The sequence below is a fragment of the Heptranchias perlo genome, chromosome 4, assembly GCF_035084215.1.
Source record: "Heptranchias perlo isolate sHepPer1 chromosome 4, sHepPer1.hap1, whole genome shotgun sequence".
NCBI classification, from domain to species: Eukaryota; Metazoa; Chordata; class Chondrichthyes; order Hexanchiformes; family Hexanchidae; genus Heptranchias; species Heptranchias perlo.
Genome location: NC_090328.1, coordinates 43,807,536 through 43,822,147, shown reverse-complemented (window position 1 = coordinate 43,822,147; position 14,612 = coordinate 43,807,536).

Here is a 14,612-nt window from a genome sequence, read left to right as displayed (position 1 = left end):
CGAGTGTTGTTGGAGCTGCACTCATCCAGGCAAGTGGAGAGTATTCCATCACACTCCTGACTTGTGCCTTGTAAATGGTGGAAAGGCTTTAGGGAATCAGGAGGTGAGTCACTCGCCGCAGAATACCCAGCCTCTGTCCTGCCCTTGTAGCCACAGTATTTATATGGCTGGTCCAGTTAAGTTTCTGGTCAATGGTGACCCCCAGGATGTTGATGGTGGGGGATTCGGCGATGGTAATGCTATTGAATGTCAAGGGGAGGTGGTTAGACTCTCTCTTGTTGGAGATGTCATTGCCTGGCACTCGTCTGGCGCGAATGTTACATGACACATATCAGCCCAAGCCTGGATGTTGTCCAGGTCTTGCTGCATGCGGGCTCGGACTGCTTCATTATTTGAGGGGTTGCGAATGGAACTGAACACTGTGCAGTCATCAGCGAACATCCCCATTTCTGACCTTATGATGGAGGGAAGGTCATTGATGAAGCAGCTGAAGATGGTTGGGCCTAGGACACTGCCTCGAGGAACTCGTGCAGCAATGTCCTGGGGCTGAGATGATTGGCCTCCAACAACCACTACCATCTTTCTTTGTGCTAGGTATGACTCCAGCCACTGGAGAGTTTTTCCCCTGATTCCCAATGACTTCAATTTTACTATGGCTCCTTGGTGCCACACTTGGTCAAATGCTGCCTTGTTGTCAAGGGCAGTCACTCTCACCTCACCTCTGGAATTCAGATCTTTTGTCCATGTTTGAAACAAGGCTGTAATGAGGTCTGGAGCTGAGTGGTCCTGGCGGAACCCAAACTGAGCATCGGTGAGCAGGTTATTGGTGAGTAAGTGCCGCTTGATAGCACTGTTGACGACACCTTCCATCACTTTGCTGATGATTGAGAGTAGACTGATGGGGCGGTAATTGGCCAGATTGGATTTGTCCTGCTTTTTGTGGACAGGACATACCTGGGCAATTTTCCACATTGTCGGGTAGATGCCAGTGTTGTAGCTGTACTGGAACAGCTTGGCTAGAGGCGCAGCTAGTTCTGGAGCACAAGTCTTCAGTACTACAGCCGGGATGTTGTCGGGGCCCATAACCTTTGCTGTATCCAGTGCACACAGCCGTTTCTTGATATCACGTGGAGTGAATCGAATTGGCTGAAGACTGGCTTCTGTGATGGTGGGGATATCGGGAGGAGGCCGAGATGGATCATCCACTCGGCACTTCTGGCTGAAGATGGTTGCAAATGCTTCAGCCTTGTCTTTTGCACTCACGTGCTGGACTCCGCCATCATTGAGGATGGGGATGTTTGCAGAGTCTCCTCCTCCCATTAGTTGTTTAATTGTCCACCACCATTCACGACTGGATGTGCAGAGCTTTGATCTGATCCGTTGGTTGTGGAATCACTTAGCTCTGTCTATAGCATGTTGCTTCCACTGTTCAGCATGCATGTCGGCCTGAGTTGTTGCTTCACCAGGTTGGCACCTCATTTTTAGGTACGCCTGGTGCTGTTACTGGCATGCTCTTCTACACTCCTCATTGAACCAGGGTTGATCCCCTGGCTTATTGGTAATGGTAGAGTGAGGAATATGCCGGGCCATGAGGTTACAGATTGTGCTGGAATACAATTCTGCTGCTGTTGATGGCCCACATCACCTCATGGATGCCCAGTTTTGAGCTGCTGGATCTGTTCTGAATCTATCCCATTTAGCACGGTGGTAGTGCCACACAACACTTTGGATGGTATCCTCAGTGTGAAGACGGGACTTCGTCTCCACGAGGACTGTGCGGTGGTCACTCCTACCAATACTGTCATGGACAGATGCATTTGCGACAGGTAGATTGGTGAGGACCAGGTCAAGTAAGTTTTTCCCTCATGTTGGTTTTCTCACCACCTACCGCAGGCCCAGTCTGGCAGCTATGTCCTTCAGGACTCGGCCAGCTCGGTCAGTAGTGGTGCTACCGAGCCACTCTGGTGATGAACATTGAAGTCCCCCACCCAGAGTACATTCTGTGCCCTTGCTACCCTCAGTGCTTCCTCCAAGTGGTGCTCAACATGGAGGAGGACTGATTCATCAGGTGAGGGAGGGCGGTAGGTGGTAATCAGCAGGAGGTTTCCTTGTTGTTTAGTAGTTCAGGCCAGTTCAAACTGAATACGCCCAGGCTTTGTTTTATCAAATGCTCATGTATGTTGTGTGCATAGTTTTTGTGGGAAACATAGTCAAATTTAAATTTTTAAAAAATATTTCGACATGAAATAATTGTAATTGAAAATTTGATGTACACTCGATATATTTTATAAATATACTTATCTGCATGTCAGTCATAAAGAGGACACCTACAACATGAATCAGGACTGTTCGCTTCACTGATGTGTTTCATGGAAGCTCTGATGCCATTGTGATTGCCCGACATGAAAAGTGAGTCATATGATTGGGATTATTTTGGATTATGTGGTTTGAACTGAATTATGACATATAATTCTACAGCATTTTACCGTCCTTTGATATTGTGAATTATTACCGCACTGTTCACACAAGTGAATGGTTTTAAACTGGAGCTGAAAATTACTGACAATATAAAAGATCACTGTGGGTTGCCATATATTGCCAATACTTTTTCAGATTGTTAGAAAAGCAGCGTTTGGAGCATTTGGGAGACTCAAATCTTTCACCGTCATGCAAAACTTTCGACAGCACATCTTCTCTTCTAAGATCTCTTAGATTGTCATCGATAGGATGTGCATTGGGACAGCATCATTTGTACTGAAATTTGTTTTTATGGAAAAATACAGCTTTTCAAAGTACAACATAAGTGTTTGAGATGAATGAACTGGCTCAGATCAGTTCAAAATAAATGGACATAAGCCAACTGAGTTCAGTGCCAGGACCAAGCTTAACATTGCTCTCGAACCTCTGTCATGGACCTAGTATCCTATACTTAAACCAAATCTCCCACATTGCAACATGCAACTTTATGCCTACTCTACTGCCATCCCTAACATTGCCAGTTCATTCATCAATAGGGGTCAACTTGCTAATTCCTCCATGCTCTGTGGGAATTTCCCCCCTGACAGATATATCAAGCTTGCTTTACTAACTTTTCAGGTTTCTCCACTACAATGTGCCAGAATGTCCTGCCAATGTTCCCAGACTCCCTGACAAACGCTCTAGGCTTCTCTCCTGCTGTGCTTCAGGGCTCCAATAATGGAGCTGCCACGCTTTCCCACTGCACTGCTTCAGAACTTCAAAGGAAAAGCTCTGCTTCGGGCCTGCTTAGTCAAACTGAGAAGTGTTCTTTGGCCTGAGCCTGTACACATCTTAAATGATCAGTTGGCAATCTCTGCATATTTGAACTTGCCTCAAACAAATTCTGGTTGTCACAATGTTTTCTGTAAAATGAGTAAAATATATACTCCTCTCACACTTACTTACGCACACACACAAACACAGCTATAAATGGGTTAATGGCATCAGAACAATTACCTCCCCATGGGGGCACAAACACTGGAAGTGATTTTTAATTGCCACCCACTCGTTTCTTGTCTGAAAAACAGGCGGCCAGCAGTGGAAATTCGGGGGGGGGATTCACCTCGGCTGTCCCTTGGATACCCAAGGTACAATTTTCAGGAGAGCTTTTTAATGGGAACAGAGCACGCCCACCCATAACAGGTGGGACGCTGCCTATATCTGCAAATCGGGGTTCTCACAATGGTAGTAGGTCCCCGTTTGCAATTTTCAGGTTCAAATTTTCAGACAGCTCACCCGAATTATGCTAATGAGGGCTGAACCAGAAAATGGCCTGGGCCTCCCGATGCTGGCGTCAGGAAAGTGGTGCGGCCAATCCACTCACTGCATGTCCATTTTGGGTGGAAGTTAAAAATCGCTCCCACTGTATTTTCTATCTGTTCAAGATACACTGTGATAAGATTTCACCTGTGCATTAGGTACAGCAAAATTGTAAGCATGTTTATAAAGAGCCAGTTTATAGATTCACTATACCTACTGCACAGGAAATCTTCAATCATTGGCTTCACTGCATTATTCACATCATACAACTAATGTTTTTTTTTAATGTAACTTCCAGTGAGCAGAAAGAACTGAATTCATTTAAATCACAAAACGAATGTCTATCAATAGTGCTGGGAAATGAAGGCAATGTTCTTTCCCCCAATTCCTGTGATTTATATTTTTATTTTTAAAAAGCTCTGCCAGTTACCTTTAAGATTCTTTTGTAATTGAGGAAGTAGAATCCTTTTTCAAACTAAATGTTTCAGAACAAATTGGTGGCGTAGGTCAGTAACGGCACGATCCAAAACCAGCTCTTAATTACACCACTGGATAATACCATCCTCATAGCATCAAAAGTGCATGTTTACTTTGGTGGAGGAAGTTGGCCTGATGTATAGTAGATTTTGGCAGGCCCTGATTCTATAAAACACCTTCACATGCAAGTCCTAGTGCGTGCAGTAAAAGATAATATTAAACAGCACTTGTCATTTAGTGCTGTCCCCAGTTACTCAAAAATATAATTCATATTCGTGCAAATCAGTTTAAAAAGTATTGGCGATTGTAGAGTTCAGGGGCAACCTTTTTCAGTCGGTGAGCAAGCATTAAAACTTACCATTGCAGGACATTAGTTGGCTAGATTTTAAAAGATAGAAAAAACATCTCCACCTCCCCCTCAACTGCTGTGATCTCAAGTGGGATGAAAATATAGGATTTTGGGTAGTAAGAGCTACCTTGTCTTGTCCTTATCATCACACTAATTTAGAAAATGCAAAAACAGTTCCCCATTAGGCAGTAAGTAAATGCACTATGTCATGTGGCATTGAGCTATACAGACCAGGAAGGCTCCAGGTTTGATCCCTGGACTGTGCTTCAGTCTCATTCGAAGTGGCAGCAGGACATAGCTACAAGATTAAATGTAAAACATTTAGGACAGGGAGCAGGAAAAACTTTTTTTTTTACACAGACGGTTGTGAGACTGTGGAATGCACTGCTGGAGTTAATGATTGAAGCAGAGACCTTGTCAACATTGAAGAATAGATTAGAAGGTTGGTTGAAAGAAAGAAGGATAATGGAATCGGGGAATAGGCCAGGTAAATGGAATTATGACTACTGCTCATGTGGAGGATAAACACCAAAATGATCTGTTTACATGCTGTGATTTCTATGCAATTCTGCGTAATTAGGGCGCAACTGTAAGCCTGATTTCTGGATTAGGAAAGAAAGGGAAACAAAACACCCAGGCCAGGATTCCCATTTCTGAACACTGACCACTAACCCCTGATGGAAATTGTGCATATGGACATCAGGTGAAAGCAGGACTGGGCTCAGCTGTCATGCCTCTCCCACTGCCAAATAGCTTGCTGACACTCACTGTCTCAGCCCACACATGAAGAATGGCCACTTGGGGAAGGTGCTGGAAGGTTGCCATCACCCATGGAATCATATCCCAGCATGAGTTACAGCTTGCAGGAGAAAAGAGGAAAATTGTGCAATATGGAATATTTCAGCCCCTCCCATTGCATGCGGAGCATTTGGTGAACATAGCTTTCACCCACATTAAAAGATGTCATTCATTTAATAGTAATGCATTTAAGACATTTCATTGTGTGATACTTTTCATTTAATAGAAACAGATTGACATTGTGATAAAGAAATTAAATTAATGATTGAATTAATTTGCAAATATAGTCCTATAGTGCAAATATTATTCATCTCACTAAATAACAGTGATCTGAATGAACTTAATTTAGCTAACCTTGACATGCATGGTAATGTAGTGCAAAAGAAATGCGATTGAAGGCCCCAGAGGGTTAGTAACATTTGCAGAATAAACTGCAAAATTCTAACCTTGTCAGATTTAGTTGCTTAAAGGAGATCATTTTGACATTGTGGGTTAAAGGGAGTGAAAGCAAAATTACCGATAACTGAAAAAACAAACTAGCATAAAACTTTAAAAACTTTCAAAGACATATAATGGTGACACGATCTTACTAGTGTGAATGTGATATTTAGCTGAAAAAATTCATTGTAAAAGAAAAAGGTTTGAGTTTTGTCTGCGGTCGGAAGTGAGTCAGTTTAGGCCCATCTGTTTTCTGTTCTCAGACGGAGGGGAAAGGTCAAATCGCCTTTGTTTTAAATGAGCTGGTCACTACTTCAGATGTAACTTGATAAGATTCAACCACCTTAATGAAATTGGTATTTCAATGACACCGTGGGCTGCGTGACACCCCAGTGGTACACGGTCATGTATAGTAACTAGGGAGGATTTTACAAATAAATGCATAGTAGAGCATGACTTTGTGCATGACCTTCATACCCTAGTGCTCTTATGGCGGCCACCTGGGTAATGTGATGGCTAAATTTGCCACCCCCTACTCTTTCACAAATTACAGAACTGCTCAGAGGCCACACAGTTCAGCAAGCACTGTTCTCCACAGATGGTGAACCCATTACTCCAGGCCCTCTTAATGTCCTAACAAAACCAGATTCAAAATGGGATTAAACAACATGAACGTTAATCTCATTAGAAAAAAAAATGAAACAAAAGATTCAAAGAGGCAAGAGCTGAATTTAAAGAATGCAAAATTAATTCCTTGATTCATTCATTTTTTCTTAAGTGTTATAGTCAAAGCTAAGTTGAGGCAAAAAGGTGTTGTTAATTCATTTTTTTTTGGTAACCACTACTTGCTGAGTTCTCACCAAGGACTCGGGATTAAAAATATACAATAGTTTGACATTCTTATCCGGTAACTGGAGCATTACCCTCCAAGGGGCTTAAGTAGCATATATTTGCATTGTTTCTTAAATAGGCTCAGCATTTTTATTATATATTGTATATGCTGCATAATTAAAGTAGATGATATTTAATTTGTATATAGCATTCATCTTTTAAAGAAATCATATTAATTTATCATTGGTCACTATTGGGTTGCTAAATATGGTGTGGCTAATTTTTTTATCATTTTATTTAATAACTGTTTATGCAATCCTAGTCTTGTACATGGATTTCCTCAATCCTTCATACTGCTCAAGGTCATTTTTAAACAATGTAAAGAAATTGTGATTAATATTTTCAATTCAAGAGTTTTCATGTATTTCTAAAAAAAAACTTAATGATTTTGATATTATCTAATAAAGCAATAGTTACCTTTAAATATTGTATTTTACAACAGAGGTATAATTTAAATCCAACTGCAAACATGCCATGCATTTGTTTTTCAGAGACTAGCTTTTAACTTGTGTTTATGTGTTATTAGTTAATAGCACAGGTTTAGCGATATTCATACCATATGTTAAAAATGTGGCCTTAACAATGTCGCTCACATCCGGAGAACACATTTTTTAAAAAACAAATAACAAAAATATCTAAATTATTTAGATAATAAAGATTAGCGTCAGTTACTTGGCCGATAATGGGGTTTTTCCAACACACTATCAGCCATTATGTGCCATTATGTGCATAGGTAGATAAACAAAACATGTACCATGCTCGATGGTGAAATTTTGACATCAAGCCATCCATTTGTGTTCTAATGTAGTAGCACATTCAAATATTGAGCAATGGAGTGGGGTGGGGGTTGATTTTCGGGTGTGAAATCCGGAAGGTAAGTTGGCGGGTCGCGATTACTTCTGGGCTTCACGCCCGGCAGCCAGCCTGATTGTCAGTAGGCAGCAGGCCACAGCCGGAGATTGGAGGGAGGGAGGGAGGAAGGGAGGGATCATGGGCAAGGGAGGAGATCGGATGGGCCGCGGAGGAGATCGGGTGGGCCGGGGAGGAGTTCGGGTGGGCCGGAGAGGTGATCGGGTGGGCCGGGGAGGAGATCGGGTGGGCCGGGGAGGAGTTCGGGTGGGCCGGAGAGGTGATCGGGTGGGCCGGGGAGGAGATCGGGTGGGCCGGGGAGGAGATCGGGTAGGCCGGGGAGGTGATCGGGTGGGCCGGGGAGGAGATCGGGTGGGTCGGGGAGGAGATCGAGTGGACCGGGGAGGAGATCGGGTGGGCCGGGGAGGTGATCGGGTGGATCGGGGAGGTGATCGGGTGGACCGCGGAGATCATCGAGTGGACCGGGGAGGAGATCGAGTGGGCCGGGGAGGAGATCGAGTGGGCCGGGGAGGTGATCGGGTGGATCGGGGAGGTGATCGGGTGGACCGGGGAGGAGATCGGGTGGGCCGGGGAGGAGATCGGGTGGGCCGGGGAAGAGATCGGGTGGGCCGGGGAGAAGATCGGGTGGGCCGGGGAGGAGATCGGGTGGGCCGGGGAGGTGATCGGGTGGATCGGGGAGGTGATCGGGTGGACCGGGGAGGAGATCGGGTGGATCGGGGAGGTGATCGGGTGGGTCGGGGAGGAGATCGGGTGGGCCGGGGAGAAGATCGGGTGGGCCGGGGAGGAGATCGGGTGGGCCGGGGAGGAGATCGGGTGGGCCGGGGAGAAGATCGGGTGGGCCGGGGAGGAGATCGGGTGGGCCGGGGAGGAGATCGGGTGGGCCGGGGAGGAGATCGGGTGGGCCGGGGAGGAGATCGGGTGGGCCGGGGAAGAGATCGGGTGGGCCGGGGAGGAGATCGGGTGGGCCGGGGAGGAGATCGGGTGGGCCGGGGAAGAGATCGGGTGGGCCGGGGAGGAGATCGGGTGGGCCGGGGAAGAGATCGGGTGGGCCGGGGAGGAGATCGGGTGGGCCGGGGAAGAGATCGGGTGGGCCGGGGAGGAGATCGGGTGGGCCGGGGAGGAGATCGGGTGGGCCGGGGAGGAGATCGGGTGGGCCGGGGAGGAGATCGGGTGGGCCGGGGAAGAGATCGGGTGGGCCGGGGAGGAGATCGGGTGGGCCGGGGAGAAGATCGGGTGGGCCGGGACCTGGAGATCGGGTGGGCCGGGGAGAAGATCGGGTGGGCCGGGGAGGTGATTGGGTGGATCGGGGAGGTGATCGGGTGGACCGGGGAGGAGATCGGGTGGGCCGGGGAGGAGATCGGGTGGGCCGGGGAAGAGATCGGGTGGGCCGGGGAGGAGATCGGGTGGGCCGGGACCTGGAGATCGGAGGTTGCTGGAGGTCGGGTGAAGAGTTGGAGGTAGGCGGGGTTCCACCATGGTGGGGGGGTTCCCCATTGGGGTGGGGCGGCTGATCGCAGGGTTCCTGTCAACCAGGTGAGTTTGTTGGACCTGGATGAAGCACTCCTGCTCCTCCGGGCCCACAATCAATGTAATAAAGGCACTCACCTCATGGATGAGGCTTTTCCCACCTGCTTTCACCTGAAGTGAATTGGAAGCGATGGGAAACCCGAACAGATAAGGTTCATTCATTTTAATTTTCCAATACACAAAATATTAAATACCTCAGGTATTTCAATGAGGTACATTGCCCTTTTAAGTATCGGGCCGGTGGCTTTAAGTGGGGGGTGGGACTTCCTGGTGTCTGCTGTGCACACACGGACAAACCTGCCTGGGTTAAACCCAGAAATGGGCAAGTTGGAGCAGGGATGCGATCCCACTCCAAAAAAGCTGTTATTTTAATCTCCCACCCGTTATTGGGTGTTAAAATTTACCCCCTGGTCTTAGCCTTCAGTTCACAAAATTTGTCCCAGTTTTTTTACTGAAGCCTAGACTTGGAGCAGAAAGGTAATATTTCAATGTGCTACTACATTAGAACACAAATGGATGATGTTGCACTTGTATTCTTTCTTTGCAATGAAAGAGTTCAGAAAGTTTTGTTCCACAAACTATTGTGTCAGTGCGAAGTGGAGCACTGTCAACAGCACAGTGACAGTGTCCTGTAGGGTTTGCAGTGTGACTGCATTACCTGTCCTCGCTCTTGTATTTTCTTCTCATAGGAGCACATGCTGATACATTTTTAGCAGATTGAGGGCTGATCAAATCCACTCTCTAGAAAGGTGTGTCAACAAAATCTACTGTGTTACACAACAGTTACTCGTGTAATAATAATGATCACCCACTGCTATAAATTAAGTGGGATAACGCTTGGAACTTTGGGTGTTTCTCAGCTGAAGGCCTTTTTTTTTAGCTGGTCTGTTTTTTCTGTTTACTGAATGCTGTCGAAAAAATGAACCATACAAAAGGCAAACCTGGTATCAAATACACATAACAGCATTCAGAATAAAATAACTGGATTCATTTGTTGCAATAAAAATAATTTCACAATTTAAATCTTCACACAATCTCATTATGCTTAATTGCATTGAACAGTTTTTTTTTATGTTTACCAAAATGCTGGCAGCTTAATTAAAAACAGATCATTAAGTTGTCAATGATTTAAAGAAAAAAATGAAAACTGACTTTGTTAGAAAATTGGCACATGAAAGAAAACTCATTGTTCTAACATACGACCTAAGCCTAAAAGCTTTATTGTCTGTTTCAAGTAAATCAGCTTGCTAGTGGGTTGAGGTTTTTCAGCAAGTGCCTGGTCTCTAACACCCAGTCGTCTTGATCACCTCATCAATCAAAGCTCATGATCAAGCCCAGCATAAGGAGGACAACCACAGGACGGCCAATTGTCTTGGAAATGTAAAATAAACAGTTTTTCTACATATGCTAATTTTTGTTTATTGACCGCTTACTGAGCAACGGTGTAATTAGGGTCATTAACGAAACATAAGCAGCTCAGTGCTTGTCAATACCTGACCTTTACAATATTCAGCACGTTCAGTGTAACATGCTGTTAAACAAGCTGTTGGATTGCTGTCTTTTTTTAAAAAAATGTGCACAGGGTTGTTTCAGGAGTAACAAAAAAAACAGAATTCACTTTCTGTCCAGCCCCTGCCATCTTTCATTGCATGGACTTTGCCAATTATTTGTGAAACTTTTCTTTAAAAACCTTGAAAAATAAAATATGAAGTGGGCTTGTGGAAAGGGGAGGGGGGAGGTGGAACAATCTCTCATCAGCTGATCATGCAGAAGAACAAGGGAGAAAAGCTATCAAAACTGTGCAGATGTTATCAGACCGTGACTCCTGCAAAGCTATGCATCCCAATGGAGAAGCAAAATTGCAGATGTTAAACACATCATCGTGGAAATATTAACTACATCTACAGACATTTAAAAAAAAAATTCCTTGAATACTCTAATTGTTACAAAGCTTACGTACACAGAAGTGGAATATTAGTCCCATCCACGCCATTGCTTCAGACTTGAACTTCTAGTTTTCAATATTGAGTTTGTTGAAGGTCAATGCTCCAGGCAACATACAATCCTTAATGTAAACCATTTGCCCTTGCCACCTGGAGACCTCTGTGCACTGACAGACAGTTTCGACTATTAACTGCAATCCAGGAAAGTATCTGTGTGCTCTGCAGGCCTAATAGTACTGCTGAGCCAGGTCAGTTTCCTGGTGCCCTTGTCTGCCTTGTGCAGCTCTCTGCTGCCCTCTGCTAACCCCTGTTGTCCCTCTAGCAGTTCCTCCTCTCAGACCTCTCACTGATCCAGCAGGACCTTGGCCCCCTCAGGTCCCTCATGTCAAACAACTAGGCCCTCACTACTTTACACGCCCTGAAGGTGACTGCTGGAAACAAGCACATGGAAACCTTAGGTTTTGAGAAAGCGTGATGGCTTCACAGGGCAAAAATACATCAATCACACTGCCCAGCTGTCTCAATTAACCCTTAGTTAATCTGGGACCTCCTGGAGAATCTGAAAGGCATCTGAGGGAATGGAAGATGCTATCTGCCACAAAGATTACTATTCTCCATATGGATCAAAGACAATTCCACATTTTACCCTGGTGATTAGCTGTAATTAAATAAAGTAAGTCTGTTTAAACTTCATTAGCAGCCAGGCGTTTGTTTCAGTAGAGTGGGCTCAAATCAACCATTCTTAATTAAAAGATAATCCATGAGATCGACTAAAATCTGTTTCCAAAATATACGATTTTCCCCCTGAAAGGTTTTCACTTCAAACAGAGAGTGAATCCTTCGATTCTGAGCATTCGGGTATGTTAAGGGAATCTTCTCTGTGTTCCATTTGCTGTTGAGTGTTGAATGTAGCTGATAACATCAATTTTGCACGCTATTATCTAAAATGGTTGAAAACCACACTTCAGCAAAGTCTGACATAAATCTTTGAGAGAGGGGCCATTGAATATGTATGAGCTGAAACAGATATGACAGTGTGAGCACATTAATATTCCTGTCACTAGGGTTTCAAAACTTTCCTGGATGGTTAGAGTAGAGGAAAGCAATAGTTTTTGTAATATGGTACACAAAGCAATTACACAATTATGCAATTAAAATTTCAAACGCAGCTTAACTGTCTAATCTTTTATTTAATGCTAGGAGGTCAATGCGATGCTTTGTTTGCACTTGTAGGAACGTCTGCTGACCTTGAGAGTTATGAGTAAGGATTGCTCGCAGAGGCTGTGGCCATTACAGCAAAGCTTTTGCTTTTGGCTCTGGAGTCGTTCATCATTTCTGTGCATTCTTTTGTCCCTGACAGATCTGGTCTGAGCCCTGACACCGGACACCCAATAACCTCCGAGCAGACATGGCTGAGGGCCCAAAGAATTCCTTCTTCGCAAACATGCATGAAGATAGCACCAGATAAAGGCATCTCAAACACAGACGATGACAAGCCAGCTCTTTAACTCTATTATAAGAGAGCATATCTCACTTTAAAACATTTTAGGCTTTGCTAATAAAAACCTGAAGAGAAGCTGAGGTCAGTGTCTTAAAAACAACCAAAACAAAATCTATGCAGTGGTTTGGCTTTAACTCTTTAGTTACTCTAATGCCATTTCCTGTTTAGCTATTTGCTCAAAATTTTTGAGTGGTCAGTGACCTGAACACTAAAAGTAACAACCATATCTAACAAACACAGACTGGTCTGTGTTACTAATATGTATCTTTATTTCCAGTCTCTCTTTGACAATGCATAATCCTAGTAGACTTCCTACATATGGCAAAACACTAAATTCATAGCAATTTCAACTCTTACGCGAATGACCAATGATTCACTATGTGCATCGCTCACTGTTGCATCCTTTTGAAAAAGACCCATGAGGATTTACTACAACGTGGTGCCTCATGGTATCTGTGTTGTGTTTGTGGAGGGGGGACAGGATGAAGACAGGTGTGCTACATTTGAGACTGGTAACAGTCAATTTGGCAACTCATTAGATGAGAGATATGAAGAACTTTGTATTAAACTGTAGATCATTCCATGTATTATTGACATACTGGTTACCGTGCTATAGGCAAGCATACAGGATACACATGGCAGGTGTAGACAATGCACATTCCACAGTGCACTTATTATTGAGGCTATGACTACATCATACAAGTTCTACAATGGACTGGCACTAGTCTAGCTTCTTCTGTTAAATAAAAAAGGTCCAAAATAATGTAAACAGAAAACAGAATAATGATTGATTGCATTTATTTTCAACTCACAAACAAGACGTCATAATGGCCTTTGTGTGAGCAATGACCTTTTTGCACATTTGGAATTAGATGAATGAAGCATATTGAAACCAGACAGTTTTAAAGAAAATCTTCAGAAAAGTTGTGAGTCAAACAAAAATAGAGCACACAACATTAAAATTCAAGCACCAGCACACAACGAATGAAACATTAAAAAATAAATAAAAGGCCAGCATGGTAAAGAATTTCCCTTGAACACAATGCGCAGAGAATGGATTGAACATTGGTATGAGCACAGTTTCTCAGGAATTGCTTAAAGCATACAGAAGCACATTATACATTTCTACTCTATCACAATATTGTACACTGCTTTGTGCTTGGAAGATTGCTACAGTTTTAAAGCTACTAATGACTGAAAAGTCCAACATATAAAATTAGCATGATTAACCCTTCCACCTCCACACGTAAAATTAGTCCTCTAGCTGCTCTGGACTACCAGTTGCTGGTGAGTTTGCTCATTAACTGTGCCATTTCTTGTTTTGATTGTTAAAAATGTGTCAAAGATATTTTTAGTTGTCATATCAATCTTCCAAGAAAAGGCTTTTGATTGGCTGTGAAAACAGTTTTAAAGGCACTTTTTAGCTAATAATCCCAGATTTTGAAAACTTACTCCCACATTCAAGATGAAGATAGAACAAATAAGAGGTAATATTAGGTACTATTAACAACCTTTCTTGCACACACCTGATGCCTCATCAAAGCAGTAAACTATTCTACCCTCACACACACATGTTCAAAACCCTTCAGCATGCCATTCCGTAGCAGGCTCCCTTTCCTCTTGCAGGACAAGGTGGCACACAATGCCAGGGAGAAGACTCACACTGGAAGAGGAGCAACATCTTTCCAAGCCTTGACAGTAGCTGCCATGGATGTACTGGGCAGAGGGAGAGCCAGAGCAGTAGCATATGGTGAGTTGGAAGGAAACATGCCACAGAGTGCTTGGCCCTCCCCTTTTGTCTTATCACTGAACTATCCCTCTCACACAATCTGCAGCATACCCTGGTGCTACACTGAGCGACTACTCATTTTCAACAACTTACCCTTGCCTCTAGCTATGACCCATTTTCTCTCTTCCCCTCTTTCCAGGTCCTATGCAAGTCCTGGGCCCATTGGCAGCACCGAAGGAGGAGGACCTTCCAACTGAAAATGCACTTACTCTCAGCCTTACAAGCACCAGCTCAGAAATTGGCACCGCATGA